The 22,500-nt window shown below is 36.1% G+C and overlaps 1 protein-coding gene across 3 annotated transcripts in view; it reads right to left on the bottom strand.

The window, feature by feature from the left end:
- The window catches only part of LOC106878542 (myocyte-specific enhancer factor 2C), a 421,727-nt gene that overhangs the window by 321,256 nt on the left and 77,971 nt on the right, over nt 1-22,500 (bottom strand). The window contains exon 1 of one of the 3 annotated variants that reach the window (XM_089351183.1): nt 16,990-17,007. The exons of the other annotated variants lie outside the window; for them this stretch is intronic. The gene's annotated coding sequence lies outside the window, so the exon portion shown is untranslated. Of the gene's footprint in view, nt 1-16,989; nt 17,008-22,500 lie in introns of those variants that run through there. 3 annotated transcript variants of the gene reach the window in all.

Here is a 22,500-nt window from a genome sequence, read left to right as displayed (position 1 = left end):
ATATATATATATATATATATATATATATATATATTATAGGCCAGTGCTCCACAGCCTTTTTACCAGTTGTGGTAAACTTAAATTCTTTTCAAAATTTGGCGGCACACCTAAAGAAGAACTAAAAGTATAGGGAAAAAAAATTATATTCAGATTACTCTGTGACACACCTAGCATTGTCTTCTGGTATACGGATTGCAGTTGTGGAGCACTGTTTTAGGCAGTCAGTCAACAGAATTGTTAGCACACAGGGCAAAATGCTTAATTGTATTTTGTCCGTCTTTATGTTCCAAGTTCAAATCCTGCCAATGTCGACTTTGCCTTTTATGCTTCCAGGGTCGATGAAATAAGTACCAGTTGAGCACTGAGAGTAATGTAATCAACTTAATCCCCATCCCAAAATTAATGACCTTGTGCTAAACTTTGAAACCAATATATATATATACATACATACATACATTCATATATATATATATATATATATATATATATATATATATATATATATATATATACATGTATGCACACACATTTATTACCTTGTTTGGAGACACATAAAATTTGGCAACAGGAAAGACATCCAGCTACAAATAATTTGCCTCAATAAATTCAGCAGGGAAAAATAGATGCTTAAATGATGATGGTGATGATGATGATGATGATGATATATATATATATATATATATATATATATATATATATATATATATATATATACATACATACATACATATGCATACATATATATATATACATACATATATATATACATACATATGTATACATACATATTTATACATACATACACATATATACATATATATACATACATATATATACATTATATATATATATATATATATATATATATATATATATATATATATATATTATATATATATATATATATGACAGGAATGGCAACAAAAGAAAGAAAGAGACCTCGATATTATGCAAACAGAGGAATTTATCTGTAAAAATATGACACTTATTCAGTAGCCATGATAAAACTCAGAGTTTCGGATGCCAGGGTGGGGGGTATGTGTGTATGCCAGGGTGGGGGTATATGTATGTGTGTATGTAGGTATATATGTATGAGCAGTTGTTGTTGTTCAAGCAATGTCCATTCCGTTGTTTTTATTCAACATGATGCCATTCTTGAAGACACTTTGTTGCTATTTCTAGCAGGTCAGGTCGAATACAGATGCTCCCTCGTTAGTTTCCTGTAAAGATGGGAACAATACAAGTGCGCATGTGTGTGTGTGTGTGTGAGTAATGTGTTTGTGTGATGGAAGTAGGTGTGAGAAGGTGGAGTTAATGACAGCTACAGTTGCCTAAGTTACGTCCCTCTATTCCACGGTGAAGGTATCGGGTATCATGAAGAGAAACTAATGCAGGGCAAGCTAAGAAAATGAATAATGAACAAGTATGTATATGCGTGTGCTTGTGTATGTGTTTGTGTGTGTGTATGTATGTGTGCATGAATGTTGGCATGTATACTCTTTTACTCTTTTACTTGTTTCAGTCTTTTTTTTTTTACTGTGGCCATGCTGGAGCACCGCCTTTAGTCGAGCAAATCGACCCCAGGACTTATTTTTTAGAAGCCTAGTACTTATTCAATTGGTCTCTTTTGCCGAACCGCTAAGTTATGGGGACATAAACACACCAGCATCGGTTGTCAAGCGATATTGGGGGGACAAACACAGACACACAAACACATACATATATATATATATATACATATATACGACGGGCTTCTTTCAGTTTCCATCTACCAAATCCACTCACAAGGCTTTGGTCGGCCCGAGGCTATAGTAGAAGACACTTGCCCAAGGTGCCACGCAGTGGGACTGAACCATGTGGTTGGTAAACAAGCTACTTACCACACATTATGCATTCGCGTATTTCTGTATGCAGATGTTATGTGTACGCGTGTGTTTGCTTGTATGTGAAGATGTCTGTGAGTGGATGTATATGAACATATATATACTCTTTTAGTTGTTTCAGTCATTTGACTGTGGTCATGCTGGAGCACTGCCTTGAAGAGTTTTAGTCAAACAAATCGACCCGGAGGCTTACTTAAGACTTGTATCTATTCTATCAGACTCTTTCTGCCGAACCGCTAAGATGTGGGGACGTGAACACACCAACAACGGTTATCAAGCAGTGATGAGGGAGGGTGTCAAACACAGAAACGAAGATGCACAGAGACATATACATACATAACTATATATACATAGATGTACTTGCATAGCAAGTGACCTGATCTGAGATCGTGTGCTGGAACGAAAACAATTGCAGCGTGGAAGGTGTTTATAAGCCATTTAAAATAACACACAAAATTCTGTGCAGCACCAGAATTTTGTCAGTGAACAGGTCGCGGTCTCAAAACGACGAAAATATTTTGACAAATTAAATTTAAATGCTGACGTGAATCTAACGGATTTTGTGTGTTATTTTAAATGGCTTATAAATACCTTCCACACTGCAATTGTTTTATATATACACACATATATATATATATATATATATATATATATATATATATATACATATATACATATATATATATATATATACATATATACATATATATATATATATATATATATATATATATATATATATATATATATATATATATGTATATACACATACATACACTTACACACACATACACTCACATATATAAATATATACATATGTGTACGACAGGCTTTTCTCAGTTTCTGTCTACTAAACCCACTCCCATTGCTTTGGTTGGCCCGAGGCTATAGTAGAAGACCACGTGGTTGGGAAGCAAGCTGTTTACCATACAGCGACACGTATGCCATGTACATAGAAGACCGTATGATTGGGAAGTAAGCGGATAGGAAGTTCAGCTGATGGAATGAGTGGAATATTGATAGTCAGGGCCTATGTGGGGTTGGAGATGAGGCAGTATATTGGTCAGGGGTCCTGATAGCCAATGAACATAGACCTGTGAGCGAGAGGGGCAGGTGTTGCGAAGTTTTCAGTTGTGGGGTGAGGCAAGGAAAATGCTTTGAACATCCTGAGTTGGACTTGATTTTGTACCTGTTAAGCAAATTTTGTTACTGTATTTATGCCAGTGAGGGACCTGTAAATATCTGCTAGGATCTTTCTTTAAAAAATAGCTCTTGCGATCCCTGCACTCTTTGTTCCCAAGCCTATGCTCATTGGCTATTAGATCCCCTGACCAATGTACTGTCTGAACCCTCTTACTTGCTGTAAGTAGTTGAATACTCCATAGAGACTTGTACATAGTTTACTTAAACGCTTCGCTTCCTATGTGGAGGCACATGGCTTAGTGGTTAGGGTGCTGGACTCATGATTATAAAATTGTGGTTTCAATTCCTAGACTTGGCGACACGTTGTATTCTTGAGCAAAGCACTTCATTTCATGTTGCTCCAGTCTACTCAGCTGGCAAAAATGAGTAATTCTGTTATGGACCAGCATTCCTTCCAGTTAGGTGGGTAATATTTATGCCATGGAAATTGGGAACCTAGCCATTATGAGTCAGTATGACTCAACAAGGAAAATTTACCTTACCTTTACTGTTTTGCTTCCTATGGAACATAGGCCATCAACAACAAAAATAGCTCTCAATGCTTTTGAAATTTTTGAGAGTTCCATCTCCATCACTGGTCTTCAAAATTGTTTGTTTTTTTTCCATCATTTTTCTTAGATCTTTTCTGGAGACCCTACTCATGGTGGAAACTGTTGAGGGGTTAATTTTTAACTATATGTGTATTAGTATCGGTGCTTTAAAGTGCATGTGTGTGTGTGTGTGTGGCTTAGTGACCGATTAGTGCAAGTGTTTGTATGTGGGATTAGATGTTTGCCTGTATGTGTATGAGAATGTGAATATGTGTGTGAGTGTGGATATATGTGTGTGTGACGCGTGAGTTTATGCAAATGCATATGAATGTGTGAATGTGTGTTTGACTAAAAGACAGTGTTTGCGTAAGAGTCTGTAAGGTGAGATTGTGTGTTGAAACACACATAAGTTAATGAGGGCATGTGTTTGAATGTCTATATATGAGTGTGTGTGTATGTGTGAGAGAGAGAGAGAGAGAGATTTTTATCTTTCCTTTTATCTAAGATTTTGTTAATCTTTCACTAGTTTCAGCCATGTCAATGAACTGTGGCTATGCTGGGGCATTGCCCTGAAGGGGTTTAATCAAACAAATCATCACTGTTACTCATCCTTTTAAAACCAGATAACTATTCTATCAGTCTCTTTTTGCCAAACTACTAAGTTATGGAGATATAAACATACCTACACTGATTGTCATGGATTGGTGAGGACAAACACAAAGAAACACATACACACAGACACACACCCTCACACACACACACACACACACACACACAGTAATCTCTTGACTATCACAGATGTTACATTCCAGAACCCCCCCAGGATAGGTGAAAATTCGTGAAGTAGAAACAGTACTCTCTTTTTACTTGTTTCAGTCATTTGACTGCAGCCATGCTGGAGCACCGCCTTTAGTCGAGCAAATCGACCCCAGGACTTATTCTTTGTAAGCCTAGTACTTATTCTATCGGTCTCTTTTTGCCGAACCGCTAAGTGACGGGGACATAAATACACCAGTATCGGTTGTCAAGCAATGCTAGGAGAACAAACACACACACACATATATATATATATATACATATATACGACGGGCTTCTTTCAGTTTCCGTCTACCAAATCCACTCACAAGGCTTTGGTCGGCCCGAGGCTATAGTAGAAGACACTTGCTCAAGGTGCCACGCAGTGGGACTGAAGCCAGAACCATATGGTTGGTAAGCAAGCTACTTACCACACAGCCACTCCTGCGCCTATAATTGTTTTAATTTTTATAATTTATATGTATTTATTCTATTATAAATAAAAAAAACAACCCCACACACTCGCCTCCCGAGTTTTGTTTTCCATACAGTATTTGCAATTCTTTGCTTATTCATCTACGGCACACTATGTATTTTCTTTTAATATATTTTACCAACAACAACAACAATAATAATAACAACAGCACTCAGAGAGCGCAAACCTCTGCCAAGGCAACACCAATGTCCTCTCAACGATTTGCCAGAGATGATTTTTAAAATGAGAATATCTGATATAAACTCGACTGCTCTCACAAATGAGAATACAATAAATTAACACGATTGTTCTCAAAAATTAAGTAAAAAAAAACAAAAAAATAATCCAGAATCCTTGTACAGTACTGGTTTGGTCCCAAAATCTATTCAGTTCATACCAGTCATGAGACCAAACATCCCAGAAAGTTTTGTCCGAATACATCCAGTGGTTCTTGAGATATCTTGTCCATGGACAAACAAACAAACAACTATAACTGAAAACAATACTTCCGCCTTCCCTAAGGCAGAGGTAATAATGATTTCACATTTTGGCACAAGGCCAGCAATTTCGAGGTAGGGGCTAAGTCAGTGAGATCAGCCCCAATGCTCAACTGGTACTTATTTTATCGACCCTGAAAGAATGAAAGACATAGATGACCTCGGTGGAATTTAAACTCAGGACGTAAAGACAGACAAAATGCCGCTAAGCATTTTGCCTGACATGCTAAAGATTCTACCAGCTCACTGTCTTAGACCAGACTAATATTGGTTTCAAATTTTGGTGCAAGATAAGGAATTTTGGGGAGGGAGTAAGATGATTGGGATCACAATAGTGATCCTAATGCACAACTGGTACTTATTTCATCAACCCCAAAAGAATGAAAGGCAAAGTCGACCCCAGTGGCATTTGAACTCAGAATATAAAGATGACCAAAATGCTGCTGAGCATTCTGTCTAAAAACTAAGGTAAAGTTACCTTCTCAGGTCATACTGACTCATAAGAGCTGGTTTCCCATTGTTCATGGTGTATATATTCCCCACCTGGATGGGATGCTGGTCTTTCACAGGATTACTCATTTTTGCCAGCTGAGTGGACTGAAGCAATGTGAAACGAAGTGTTTTGCTCAAGAACACAATGCCTCACCTAGTCCAGGAATTGAAACGACAATCTTATGATCATGAGTCCAACAACCTAAGCACAAAGTCATGCACCTCCCCAAGCATTCTGCCCGGCAAACTAATGATTCTGCCAACTTGCTGCCTAAGGTCAAACTAATTTTGACCATATTTTCACAGAGGTAAAAATGGGGTTGTGGGTTTCCAGTGGCATTACATCCCTATCTAGAATAAAAGCAAAGTTACAGAATGACCAATGACATTTCAAAACCAACAAGATCTGACTGAAGGCCTTCCCCCAGGGATGAAACAAGAATGACCATCATAGAACTGAGACCAATGCAGAAAAAGTTGTCAATGGTCAATGCTCCTTAGGGAGCAAAGGGCTTGAACCAGCACTCCGTTGGTTACAATGATGAGAGTTCTAGTTGATTGAATAATGGAACAGGCTGCTCATGATATTAACATGCATGTGGCTGAGCACTCCACAGACATTCAAATTCAGAGTATATGTGTGACAAGGCTGGGCTTTTGAAATACAGATGCTGCTATGTGTATATGAATATAAACAAACAAGCATTCGTTTTTTTTATAAGCATCAAAATGTTTAGTGTGCAATACAAATAAAATGATATTTTTCTGAATGCAAAATTGCTGTTAGAGCAGGAGAAATACTGTGTAAATTAGCCTTACAAGGTAGAAAAATTTGTCAACAAACAGCCATGGGATGCAAACCTACACCCCTGTAGAGAAATTTTTCTGCCTTGTAAGGGCAATTTATGCAGTGTTTATGCTATTCTGATGTCAGTTCTGCATTTGAAAAAATATCTAATTTGTGAGTGGCTGTGTGGTAAGTAGCTTGCTTACCAATCACATGGTTCTGGGTTCAGTCCCACTGCATGGCACCTTGGGCAAGTGTCTTCGACTATAGCCTTGGGCTGACCAAAAACTTGTGAGTGGATTTGGTAGACGGAAACTGAAAGAAGCCTGTCGTATATATGTATATGTATATATGTGTATATATATATATATATATATATATATATATATATATATATATATATATGTATATATATATATGTGTGTGTGTGTGTGTGTGTGTGTGTGTGTGTTTGTGTGTGTGTCCCCCCAACATCGCTTGACAACCGATGCTGGTGTGTTTACGTTCCCGCAACTTACCGGTTCGGCAAAAGAGACTGATAGAATAAGTACTAGGCTTACAAAGAATAAGTCCTGGGGCGTCGATTTGCTCGACTAAAGGCGGTGCTCCAGCATAGATGCAGTCAAATGACTGAAACAAGTAAAAGAGTACTACTCCTTTTTGGTAGCTGAGTGGACTGCAGCAACATGAAATAAAGTGTCTTGTTCAAGGACGCAATGCATCGCCAGGATGCATTGTGCCAGGAATTGAACTCTTGGCCTTACAACTGTGGGTTGAATATTACTAACCACTACCACTAATCCATGAGTAAAGGGCTTACACGAGTAAAATATGTTAGTTATGATACTTTATATTCTGAGTCTAAATACTAATACTTTGTGTTGGGGGGGGGGGGCTTTCATTTTCATCCTTAAATGAGGATTATGAGGGTGAAGTTGAAAGTGATAGAACGGTTCCTTGTTAACAGTAATATAATGCATTTATGGTTTTGAGAGTGGGGGGGTGCATTTTATTTTTTTGTTTTTGTTTTTTGTCAAAACTACATGTTAATTATAAGGCTTACGAGATTATTGGGTGAAAGGAAATTGCTAAGTTGGCCCGATAGCATAAGGAGAAATGTAATTGGAGAAATTAAATAAGAAAAATGTCTTTCTACCACTTGCGCAGGGAGTTTTTTTTTTTTTGATTATGTAACTTACTACTTACATGCACACACACACACAAACAATATATACACAGTGCTACACTAGTTTTGAAATACGTTACCCTATTTAGGAGTGATGTAGAATGTATACGTACATATATGTACACATATGTACATACACGCTTGTATATACATGTCTATACACACATATATGCATACACACACATCTATGAATACACACACATATATATACATATGTATATGTATGTATAAAGAGAGGCATACATGTACATATATATGTCTATATATGTGTGTGTGTGTAAATATATATATATATATATATATATATATATATATATATATATATATATATATATAGGGAGAGTGAGAGAGAGAGAGAGAGAGGGAGAGAGAGAGAGATTGATAGCTAAGAATATCATCATCATCATGATCATAATCATCATTTAACACTCATCTTCCATGCTGGCATGGGTTCGGCTAATGTGTATAGTACATAGGTATATGTGTGTATATATATATATATGTTTGTATTTATAATATCATATAAATGTATATATTCATGTATACATGTATACATACGCCCACCCACTCATACACACATATATATATACTTACATCCATACATACATGTATATTTATATGCACACAACCGCACATGAATACATATATATATATATGTATATACGTGTACGTGTGTATGTATGTATGTATGCTGGTGCATGTCGTTAGTGCTAAGACATAGAGGGTAATCTCTGAGAGAATCATGTCAACGGCCGGCTTTTGATAGAAGTCATTTTATCATGCTTACGTCACAAATGCTCTTGAGAAATGCATGAGTATCATAGCAACATATCAACCTACCCCTATACATCTGGACCTCTTGATTTGTGAGAATAAAATATATACATACATATTTATACATATTTATATATATACATACATACATACATACATACATACATATATGTGTATATTGAGAGAGAGGGTCGGCCAGAAGTCACCTGACAGTAAATCAAACCTGTTTAATTCCAAGATTTATTTACGTTTAACAATTGAATGAATTTAATAAAAGCATCTAAATATGAAGCATCATGAAAATTGTTCAAAATGAGATTCTTCTTGAGCGACACATTTTTCCATTCGAGTCAATACAGAATTACAGATAGTATTTATGGAGTTCCTATTTACTTTCGGGTGACTTTTGGCGAATCCTATATATATATATATATATATATATATATATAGATAGATAGATCATCATCATCATCATCATCGTTTAATGTCTGCTTTCCATGCTAGCATGGGTTGGACGATTTGACTGAGGACTGGCAAGCCAGAAGGCTGCACCAGGCTCCAATCTGATCTGGCAGAGTTTCTACAGCTCTGGATGCCCTTCCTAACGCCAACCACTCCGAGAGTGTAGTGGGTGCTTTTACGTGCCACCAGCACAAGGGTACTGGCAACAACCACGCTCAAAAAGGTGTTTTTTACGTGCCACCTGCACGGGCGCCAGTCTAGCGGCACTGGCACCGACCTTGCTCGAATGCATACATACATATGTATGTATGTATGTATAATGTGCTGTTCCATGATAGAAGGATCAACAAGAAAAAGTACTCCATCTGGTGAGAGATAAATATTATTTATTCAAAGGACACAATACATGTCTTTAAGTGCTACTAATAGTTTCATATGTCGACAAATGTCTCAAAAATATTCATCAGGCACAAACCACATGTCAGAACGAACGGAAATAAATTTAATTTTGCATGAATGTATATATATATATATATATATATATAGGTATAAAGAAAACAAGATGGCAAAGTTTCATGAACTTCATTAGCCTACAGCTGTTTCTGCTACAAGATGCAGTGTATAGTTGAGTGCCTGAGTAACACCACATAGGTTAATTAGAGCTTTGAATTTGAAGTGCAATTTATTTGGGAAAAGAATTACAATTATATCTATATGTATACAGAAGAAAGCATTGACTGAGAAAACAAACACCTATGTGGAGAATAAAAGCCAAAGGCTCCTCGCATAATACATATGTACTATTTGCATTCATTCATTTCAATGACCATTTTCCCATGGATTTTCATGTTGGAGAGGGATATAGTTTAGTCAGCCTTTTATAGACAGATGCGTTTTCTATCACCAGCCCTCAACCTGTTTTTCAAGTACAGCATGTTTATTCCATGTTAGCTTAGAAGCTGCACTCTATGCAAACTTCTAAGCTAGCGCCTGCGGAAGGCTAATTGGGTTTGTAGCCCAAAACTAAAGAGAGCAATAATAATAAAGTATTTATTGGTACCCTACCAATATGGCATTACTTTAAAATCAGTTTAAATGAAAAACTTCATGAAGTTCCCAAATTTTGAGAGTTCTTTTAAAATTTGAATTTCCAGCTGTTAGCCTATAACAAACCTTCATCCAGACCTGATCCTAACACTGGATGTTCATGAACCAAATGTTGTTGTTGGCACTCCGTCGCTTAAGACCTCGAGGGTTCCAGTTGATCCGATAAACGGAACAGCCTGCTCGTTAAATTAACGTGCAAGTGGCTGAGCACTCCACAGACACGTGTACCCTTAATGTAGTTCTCGGAGATATTCAGCGTGACACGGTGTGACAAGGCTGACCCTTTGAATTACAGGCACAACAGAAACAGGAAGTAAGAGTGAGAGAAAGTTGTGGTGAAAGAGTACAGCAGGGTTCACCACCATCCCCTGCCGGAGCCTCGTGGAGCTTTAGGTGTTTTCATTGAATAAACACTCACAACGCCCGGTCTTGGAATGAAAACCATGATCCTATGACCGCGAGTCCGCTGCCCTAACAACTGGGCCATTGTGCCTCCACGAACCAAATGAAGGGCAGATTATTAATACCGGGATCATCCTGATTCCAAAAAAGTATAATATGTCTATGTAGAGCAAATATAGACTGAGATTTAGGGGTTCTGGATGGTCAAGCAGACAGAATCTCACGTTTATTATTATAGATATCTTTAAGAAGATGTGATAATGGCATGTGACAATGTCAACGACCTATACAAATATCCTTTGAGGTTTTCCTAGTGTGAAATCATGCCATGTCAAAATTCACACACACACATATATTCTTTTATTCTTTTACTTGTTTCAGTCATTTGACTGCGGCCATGCTGGAGCACCGCCTTTAGTCAAATCAAATCGACCCCAAGACTTATTCTTTGTAAGCCTAGTACTTATTCTATCGGTCTCTTTTTGCCGCACTGCTAAATTACAGGGACCTAAACACACCAGCATCGGTTATCAAGCGATGTTGGGGGGACAAACAGATACACAACATATACACACATACATATATATACATATATACGACGGGCTTCTTTCAGTTTCCGTCTACCAAATCCACTAACAAGGCTTTGGTCGGCCTGAGGCTATAGTAGAAGACACTTGTCCAAGGTGCCACGTAGTGGGACTGAACCCGGAACCATGTGGTTGGTAAGCAAGCTACTTACCACACAGTCACTCCTGCACCTATATATGTATAAATACAACACAGGTTTCTTACAGCTTCTGTCAACCAAATTCCCTCATAAAACATTGGTTGGCTGGGAGCTGTAGTAAAAGACTAGAAGTCATTTACCCAAAGTGCTGCTATGCAGTGTTGGGAAGTAAAATTCTTCACCACATTGCAATATCTATGTATCTCTCTATACATATTTGTATGTATGTATGTATGTATGTATGTATGTATGTATCTATCTATCTGTATATATATTTTTTTATATATGACGTTGACCACTAACGTGGACATTTAATGTGCTAGAAATAGATCACATCTTGTGTCTAAAAAGACCTAAATTGTTCTCAACATGAAATATAGCGTGATACCAAAACGTAAGCGGGCAAGACATTTAAAAAAAAACCGAAAAGGAACATTATTAAACAGGGACCGGTTTCGAATTTTAACAATCTTACCGACTGTCTATTTCTCATCAGCCTGATTTGTAATGGAGTGCACATACATTTACAAATGCACATATAAATATGCATATACTTATTCTTTTATTCTCTTACTTGTTTCAGTCATTTGACTGTGGCCATGCTGGAACACTGCTTTAGTTGAATAAATTGACCCCAGGGCTTATTCTTTTTTAGCCGAGTACTTATTCTGATCTCTTTTGCTGAACTGCGATGTTATGGGGATGTAAACACATCAACATTGGTTGTCAAGCGATGGTGGGGGGACAAACACAAATGCACAAATACATGCATATATATATATGTGTGTGTGTGTGTGTGTATGCATATATATATATATATATGTGTATATATATATATATATACATATATATATATATATGATGGGCTTCTTTCAGTTTCCATCTGCCAAATCCACTCATAAGACTCTAGTAGACGACACTCGAGGTGCCATGCAGTAGGACTGAACCTGGAGCCATGTGGTTGGGAAGCAAGGTTCTTACTACACAGCCATGCCTGCACACCCACTCCTGCACCAATATGCATATGAATGTGTATATATATATATATATATATATATATATATATATATATATATATATATACACACACATACACATCTATAGATATACACACATCTATATATACATCTATATATATATATATATATATATATATATATATATATATATATATATATATACATATACACACACATACTTCTATCTTTATGAGAAAGAATGTGTTAGGGAGGGAGAGGGGTTTTAGAGAGAGGGTGACACAAAGGAAAATAGATAAGTATGTAGTAGACAGATAAATAAAGTGAGAGAGTATAAGATGAGAGATTGAGAGTGAGCAAGAGCTATTGAAAACGAATGGCAGTCATAATTTTGACTGGCATGTAATAAAATAGCTGACTTAGTAAACAACCTTTAAGAGACCTTAGTGTCTATATACGTGTGCGCATATATGAGTGGGTGCATGTATGTGCATATATATATATAAGTGGGTTGTGAGTGTGTGTTTATGGGTGTGTATGTGTTCATTGGCATATATTAGTCTTAAATTTTATGAACGTCATGTTTTTTTATTTTAAGTGTTGTTGGTATTTAGGTATATTTACACATGTGTCTGTGAGTTTTGTGTATCGACATATATATTCCTTGAATTTGAGTATGTGCTTATGTGTCTGTGTGAGTGTGTGTGTGTGTGTGTATTTTTAGGTGTATGTGTCCTTGTTACAATTGACTATGAAGGTTTTGTCTTTGCAACTAAGAGTTGTATAACTGGGTGATTGACTCTAAATGTATGCATGTGTATGTTTTTAGTGTACAACTGATTCTGTACCTTTGCAATTCTTTTTTGGGTTTTTTTTTTTTTCAAACTTTCTTTCTTGTCAGAAATGGTGAAAGAATTTTGTGTAGTGCATGTTGAGGCCATTAAGGGTCAGTCTCACATGATAGCTCTTGTAGTACAAGTGGTTGTGATCACAACCTTCTAACTTGAAAGTGCATTGCTTGAAGAGAGGAACACACATACAGACAAACAGTATCTGAATTTTAGCATTATATATATATATAAGTTCAAAAAAAGGAAAAAGACAAAAAACAACAACGTGAGGACGTGATACAGATTGTGTTACAAGACGCTCAGGAAAGGAAAGATAGAAAGTATGACGTTTCGAGCGGAGCTCTTCGTCGGAAACAAGGAAAGTTCAAAGAAGGGAAAAACGGAGGAAGAAAAAATCGCCACCGATGTCCACGAGGTTACATATATATATATATATATATATATATATATATATATATATATATATATATATACACGAGGGGTTTCTTGCAGTTTCCCTTTACCAAATCCACTCACAAGGCCCGAGGTTATAGTAAGAAGATACTTGATCAAAGTGCCATGCAATGGGACTGAACCTAGAACCATGTAGTAGGGAAGCAAGCTTCTTTCCACCCAGCCACGCCTGCACCTATATCTGTACATAGACATACATACTTAAACACATACATATGCATACATGTTTACACACACATATTTGGAGAATAAGAATTGTGTAAATAGTAGAACTTTCCATCTTTAACTTATCTGGGATAAGTAACGGACATGTGTTAGTCTTATAGCAAATTCGTATGCAACAGATATTCTACAGAATTGGTAGGACTTATAAAATGATTAGAATATATACAAATCTAAGGCATTTGTTGTGGCACTGCTAATGAATGAATACCAGTAATACATGCGGAATAGAGGTCCTCAGCTGTACATTCTGTATTTCAAAAACCAATAACACTGTAGTGTATCATATATTCGATTAACTAAGATTATCTTCTACTATTGATAAACAAAATCTCCCGATAGGAAATTCCAAATTTTTCTAACAAAACTTTTCCATAATTATGTCTGCATTTGAAAACAAACATTATTTCTTTCATTAGATGACACTTAAGAAAGGACATGATCTGCGAAGTTCTGTTGCCAATACGCGAGCCGCGAGTACCTTCAATAATTCAAGGACAAACGAAGTGTACATTTGACAACGTATCAGCGATGGGTATATTTGACAATGTATCAGTGATGGTTAATCGTAGAAGTCACCATACAGCAAAACAAATCTTCGCTTCTCTTTACAAGAAAAACATTTGCATAAGGCATAAACACAAGAAGCGATTCCTTTATGGGATCGTTAACAATTTATCGTTCCTTGTCATGTATATTTCTAGAAGTGGAGGCGCAATGGCCCAATGGCCCAATGGTTAGGGCAGCGGACTCGCGGTCATAAGATCGCGGTTTCGATTCCCAGACCGGGCGTTGTGAGTGTTTATTGAGCGAAAACACATAAAAGCTCCCCGAGGCTCCGCAGGAGATGGTGGCGAACCCTGCTGTATTCTTTCCCTCACTCTTACTTCCTGTTTCTGTTGTGCCTGTAATTCAAAGTGTCACGCTGAATATATCTTTGAGAACTACGTTAAGGGTACACGTGTCTGTGGAGTGCTCAGCCATTTGCACGCTAATTTTACGAGCAGGCTGTTCCGTTGATCAGATCAACTGGAACCCTCGACGTCGTAACCGACGGAGTGCCAACACACACACACACACACATATTTCTAGAAAATAACTGAAATGTATAATTAATAAATAAAAATTCCTCCATTTAAAGGCAACAATTCTTCTGTTCTTTCACGTAAGTATCGCTTTTTGATAAGAACTATTTAAAGAAATTTAATAGAAATACTTAACGAACTTAATAAAGAACAATAAAAATTCAACCATACTATATTGGTATAATCGGAATATTTAACGTGAAATATGAGTTCGAATTCCGCCGAGGTCGACTTTGCCTTTTATCTTTTCGGGGTCGACAAATTAAGTACCAGTTGCGTACTGGGGTCGATCTAATCAACTGGCTCCCTCCCCCAAAATTTCGGGCCTTGTGTCTAGAGTAGAAAAGAATATTTGGTTGGAAATTAATGAGTTTTAGTATTTAATTTACCTATGCTCTTCCAGATTCTCGGTTTGCTAATAATTCAACGCCCTTAATGCACAAAATCGTTTCAGAAGTTTATTGATCCCTTGGCTAGCTACTTAGACGTCTCACCAAGGGGCCAAATATTGATCACTTTGGCGACTGTTGGCGTAGGATAAAGAGAGGAGCGAGTAAAGGAATTGCAAAGTGGGTAACGAGATTAAGATGATGATGATGATGATGATGATGGAAAAGAAGGAAGTGGATCAAGGAAATGTAGAAGACGAATAAGAAGAAAAAAGAAGAGGAAGAAGAAAAAATTGGGAGTTTGAACACTAAGATGGAGGTAGACAAAAACGAAGAAAAGAAGGGAAGGAAAGATTAAAGACTAATATGGCCGAAAGAGACAGGATTAGATACAAAAATGATTTAAAAAAAAAAGAAAGAAAAGATGAAAGGATTATCTTGCTTCCAAAATATAAAGCATGAAAAAAGTAGTTCAAACGACGAACTGTTACCAGACAATTTTCAAGAAAAAAATAAAGAAAAACATCAACAGCAATAAAATAAAAGGAAAAAAGTCACACCAAAAAAATATAAGGGATAAAAATAAAACCTACAAAAGTACACAAAATATAAAGGGACAAAAAGACTAAAAGACAAAAACAAAAAAGAAGAAACGAAAATTTAAAGGCGAAAATTATTTACAAAAAGAGGGGGAAAAAACTATGAAGAAAATGACAAAAGGAAGAAAAAAAAAGATACGGAAAGATGAAAAGAAGTGGGCGAACAATTGAAAAGAAAACATTACAGACTTCAATCCTTTAAGTTAAAATAAATCTGAAGAAAATTTAAGATGTTTTTCGCTAGTTCCAATGAAATGGTTTTCATATTAAAAAGATGTCTTTTGTAAGTAAATTAACACTTGTACAATCACATGGTCGTTCAACCTGCTAAAAACAACATCGACATGTCCATTAAATCAGGCGATGTCGGTTTTATAATAGAATGTTACACCGCTATATTTAGTGACTGTTTAAGCAATGAGTTCGTGGATGGGTGCTGATGAAGAGTAAAAACTCCCGAAATATGTCATATACGATCATTACCCAGTTTTTATCTTCGATCTCATTGTTTGCTTACACCTGGCGTCTACGATACGAAACCTCGTAACAAAATCAGTGCTGGCTAAAATATCAATAGAAAATTTGTAGAGATAACCTAAACAAGTGATGTAAGAGCACGGATAAAACCATAGAACACAGTTATTGACTTACAGAAGCCTTTAAGCCATTCACTGCCAAATTTTTTTATTCATATGTTTTGGCTTTGCCAGGTGTCTTAGGAGTTAAAATAATATAGAGTATCTAAAATTTTCTACATATGTGAATTATTTTGGAAATTAGGATAAAGTTTTCGAAAGTCCCAAATGGGGATCGTTGAAAAAAGACAAAGAAAAGAAGCCTAATCCTTTTCTCTTCAGTTGTAATAATAAACATTTTAGTTTTTTTGAAACTTTAGTATCAAATGCGAATGTGTATGAAATATCAACGAATAATATTATAGATGAGAAATTCAAAAAGCAAAAAATGAAAAAAGTTTTCAAACCAGTCAATATTTTTGTAGTTCAAAATTTGCGCTTTGTGATATAAAATGTCCTCTAGAATTAACCAGAGCTAATAATGACAAACTTTAACTACTAAATATTGTTAAACATACCTCTGCAGATGCAATGTACATAAGCAATTCACTTTGAATACAGCAAACAACCGGCAGTCAGACTGTTTTTAGCAGATCCTCGAATGGGGCACATGGCAAGTATTAGGTTAATATACTTTGTAGTATGTTTTGGTTACACAACGAAATACCGTATCCCTTATTAGTCATTAATATTTACATACCGTCTTCCAATAACGTTACACCATTATATTTAGTGGCTGTGTAAACAATGAGTGATGGGTGTTGATGAGGGAAGTAAAACCTCTTGAAATATGTCATATGCGCCCATTACCCATTTTCTATCTTCGATCTCATTGCTTGTTTACAGCTGACGTCACGGATACGAAACGACGTAACAAAACTTAGTGCTGGCTATAATTTAGTAATGTGTATCTATAGAGATTAACTTAAAGAATAAGTCCTGGGTCGATTTGTTCGACTAAAGGCGGTACTCCAGCATGGCCGCAGTCAAATGAGTGAAACAAGTACAAGAATAAATGAATATATGTATATGTATGTCTCCACTGTCCTGCTTTTGTTACCAACTTTGACCCTCCGCAAATCCCGAATTTTATTTTGGTTCGCGGGAGCAACTGCCTTCAAGGTCCTATATTATCGTTCAATATTCGAAATATGGAGTAGAAGAACAACTGACGACTGATGAAGGGTCTTTTTTATGTTAATTGTCTTATTTTCCATTTGTTTCTCTCGTTGTTTGCGTATCCAACTTTATTTTCGTTTTTCATGTTGTTTACGTTTTGTGACGTCCTGTTCCCATATATGCATATCTATATACATATATATGTATGTATGTACATATATGCATGTATATATTCGACAATGTAACCTCGTGTATATCGTTGGCGATTTTTTCTTCCTCCGTCTTCCCTTCTTTGAACTTTCCTATATTTCCGACGAAGAGCTTCACTCGAAACGTCAAATTCTCTTCTTTCCTTTCCCGAGCGTCCTGTAACACAATATCTGTATCATGTCCTCGCGTTGTTGTTTTTTGATGTTTTTTTGTCGTTTTTCTTGTTTGAACTCACTATGCATATATATATATATATATATATATATATATATATATATATATATACTTTTTACTTGTTTTTCGGGCATTAGAACGTGGCTATACTGATGCACCGCTTACAAGAGTTTTAGTCGAATGAATCCACACCAGTGCATGTTTTTCTTATTTTAAAGCCTAATACTTATTCTGTCAGTATCTTTTGCCGATCCGCTAGATTACGGGGAACACAAACAAATCAACACCACTTATCAATCATTCGAGGCGGGTGAAAACACATATACACACACGAGCACATGTACAAGATTTACTTGCCTCCACTCTATCCCATTTACTGAGTTTTTAAGGATATAAAAAAATGCATCATTTAATGTCCTTCCATTGTTTAAGACGTCGGATTATCAATTCTAGAGGGTTTTCGGCTGCTATTTCTCCCACGTCGAGAGCAACTACGTCAAGTCTTCCGAAGTGTTTGTGTGAGGTTGGTTTAGTCAAATAGCTAGTTTATAACAAACAGACGTTCAAAGTTTTGATGACTTTTATCCCCCACCACCACTACTACTACTGCTGCTGCTGCTGCCTTCACATCTACCACCACTACCACCGCCACCACTACCACCGCCACCACTACCACCACCACCACTGTCACTGCAACTTAACACCATTACGAAAGAGAGAGGTGCAACCGTTGCAAGCTGTTGTAAAAACGTATGGAATTAGTAAGACAACTACTGTTTCATAATCTGCTTTGTTGCACAATTTGCAGTGTCAAGGAAGGGTTACGTACACACATCTGCACACACACACACACACAGTTATATGTATAACTATAACTATATACGTATATATATTTACATACATGCATCCATACATATATATATATACACACACACACATATATATATATAGGCACGCACACGCACACACACACACAGAAGCATATACAGTTAAGGGTGTGACAGAAGGAGAGAGAAAGATATATATATATATATATATATATATATATATAGAGAGAGAGAGAGAGAGAGAGAGAGATAGATAGATAGATAGATAGATAGATAGATAGATATACACATATAAATAAATATATATATATATATATATATATATATATATATATATATATATATATATATATATATATATATATATATATAGAGAGAGAGAGAGAGAGAGAGAGAGAGAGAGAGAGAGGACAAATTCCTGGTAGAAAACACGAAAATAGTGTGTTGGCAAAAGGGACGAATCTTAATAATCAAAATTGTCAAAGCAAAGTTTAGAATTTCCCCACTGTTTAAATATTAGCGTTTGGAATGTAACAACAATCAGATACCCTTCTTCCTACGCCATTTCTGTCTCATCATCCGTTCAGCTAGCTATATACATACACGTGGCAGGCGCATGGTTTACGGTTAGAGTATTGCTCTTACAATCGCGAGGCCGTGGTTTCGATCCCACCGGACCGCGTGGTGTATTGTGTTCTTGAGCAAAACACAGAAAGAAATACACAAACACATACACAGATATAATATTTGCGACGGGATTTCACACAGTTTCCGCCTACGAAATTCACTCACAAAGCATTTGCCGGACCGATGCTATAGTAGAAGACATTTGGCCAAGGTGTCCTGCAGTGGGACTGAACCTGGAACCACGTGGTTACCAACCGAGCTTCTTAATTACACAGACATTTCTAATATATTTTAAACTCCTACGAGGGTCTCATTCGTCTTTGACCGCTCTTTACATTGCTCGTAATCTCCCGCAATCCTCTCACCTCTTTTTTCCTTTGTTATTCCGTTTCCCGCTATTATATCTTTAATCTTATACGTGTTTCAGTCATTAGACTGCGGTTATGCTGGGGCACCACCCTGAAGAATTTTAGTCAAACGAATCGATCCGAGTATTTATTTTTTAAAGCCTGTTACGGGAACATACCAAGCCAACAACGGTTGCCATGCGATGGTAGTGGAAGTGGTGGTGAGGCAAACACAACACAAACACAAAGACACACACACATACATACGATGGGTCTCCTTAAGTTTCTGTCGACCAAATTTACTCACAAGGTTTTGGTCGCCAGTGACTGTAGAAGACACTGGCCCAAGATGCCACGCAGTGAGATTGAATCCAAGTCCATAGAGTTGGGATACAAGTTTCTTAATCTCACAGCTACGCCTTCAGGTTTGAGACACACAGACACTTACACGCACACACATGCACAAAATCGACCCCCTAATATGATAATTAATAACAAAGTATAGTATATGTTTTATGCTATCCAGTATTGTTCAATGAACAGGAATAAGCACTTAGAGGAATATATAATGCATTTGCAAACTCAAACATTCCAACAAATACAATGCAAACGTTACGAATGAAGAACAAGAAAAGTTGGAATGTCTACAGAAAGATTCTTGTATATTCATTAAAGAAGCTGACAAAGTAGGAGCCATAGTAATAAGGGTCAAGATCCAGTACATAGAAATAGTCTTCGAGCAACTAAATGATCATTTCTATAGAAAAAATATGAAACTAATGTAGATGAACGAATAATGAATAAAACTGGTAAATTAACGGACAGATTTTAAAAAATCACAACGGAAAGTGAGTTGGATGATTTCACTAATTTTGATGGCGAGACAAGTAACTTTATGGGCTTCCAAAAATTCACAAATCTAAAGAAATCAGTAATAGCTTCAAGGATCTCCATACACTATATGTGAAAATTTTCAAACCATCTGATCTAAAATTACGTCCGATTGTTGCAGGGCCAACATCTAGTAGCCAACGATTAAGCAGTTTGCTTGACATAATTTTGGAACCTTTGTGCTGATAAGTCCCTAGTTTCATCAGAGATGACATAGACTTCCTAAACCATGTTCCAGGAAGTGTAGATAAAAAGACAAACCTGGTTAGTTTCGTCGTAACCATTCTCCATACAAATATTCATCATGGATTAAGAATAGAAGCAATAGAATTCTGGATCGACAAATATCCACAAAGAATTCAGAAGATATTCCGAAAAGAGCTATATATATAACCTGAAGGGTTACGATTGGTTCTAGAAAATAAGTACTTCTTTTCATGAGGAATAATACTTGTAAATACGAGGTACTGCAATGGTAACTAAAGTCGCGCCGGTCTTTGCGATACTAGTAATAGGGTTCCTGGAGAGAAAAATTTATCTTATCTACTACATCACATGCCCGTAATCGAAGGAGAATTAAACTGGAGAAACAGGAACAAAACTAATCATCGGACTGTACAAACAACAGATTAAAGATTCATCCATCTAAACATATGTACAAATGAAAAATATTTCCTTTTTATAGAATGAAAGAGGAATATGATCAACAACGAAAGGCGAAAGAAGAACACTTTGTAAGAATTCTAAATCCGAAACTAAACCAACATCATTGCTAAAAACAAATTCTCCTATACGATTAGTACAGAACATGTGTGTTTGAAGAGTTGAACAACGAAAGCGTTCACGCACAAAATACATTAATTACAGAAACTTCTTTCCTAAAGGTTTGTGCGATTCGGATTTTTAATTTTTAAAATTAAAAACTAGTTAATATCATTTAAAGAAAATCCTTTTTTTAAATATTGTGATTGTATCACGTAAATTTTGTAAAACCTTTCATATACATAAATACATACATACATACATATATACATATAGATAGATGTGTACATACATTAATATATTTATACATACATGCATGCAGACATGCATATATTGTATAGATATATATATATGTATGTATGTATGTATGTATGAATGTATACGTATATATACTCACAGAGTAAACATATGCTCGCCTGCGTGTATAATGTGCATACATACATACACACATACATACATACATACATACATACATACATAGGCATACATATCTGTAGGCACAGACACACGTACAGACTGACGAGGGAAAGAAAAGAGTGGCAAAAAGGAAATTAAAAAAAGAAAGGAAGAAAATTAAGATTATAACAAAGTGAAACCATTAAAAACACAAATAAATAACTAAATAAATAAAAGGCAAGCACATTAAAAAAAAACGTAACCCAAAATAAATGAAACATTGTAAAATGAATGAAATGGGAGGAAGTACTTCCATGTGGTTTGTGTCAGGGAAAAGAAAAACAGTGGTTTAAGGAGTATTATTTCAACAAAGAATATCACCCGGTCATACACACCGACGCACACACACACACACACACACACAAACACACACATGCAGGACACATGTGCACATTCATACACACAATTCAGTTCGTGTGTGTGTGTGTGTGTGTGCCCGCTGTTACAGTAAAGAAATAGACACACTGATAAATCAAAATAAAGGATAATAATAATAATAATGATAATAATATTCTTTGTTGCCACCGCTACATCTCACACGGTACGTATATATACATATACAGTTATAAAAATGTATACGTATATATATAAATATATATATATACATATATATTTA

The sequence above is a fragment of the Octopus bimaculoides genome, chromosome 4 (assembly GCF_046866305.1).
Source record: "Octopus bimaculoides isolate indiv1 chromosome 4, ASM4686630v1, whole genome shotgun sequence".
Taxonomy (NCBI): Eukaryota; Metazoa; Mollusca; class Cephalopoda; order Octopoda; family Octopodidae; genus Octopus; species Octopus bimaculoides.
Note: the sequence above shows the minus strand (reverse complement) of the source record. Positions and strands in the feature narration are given on the sequence as shown.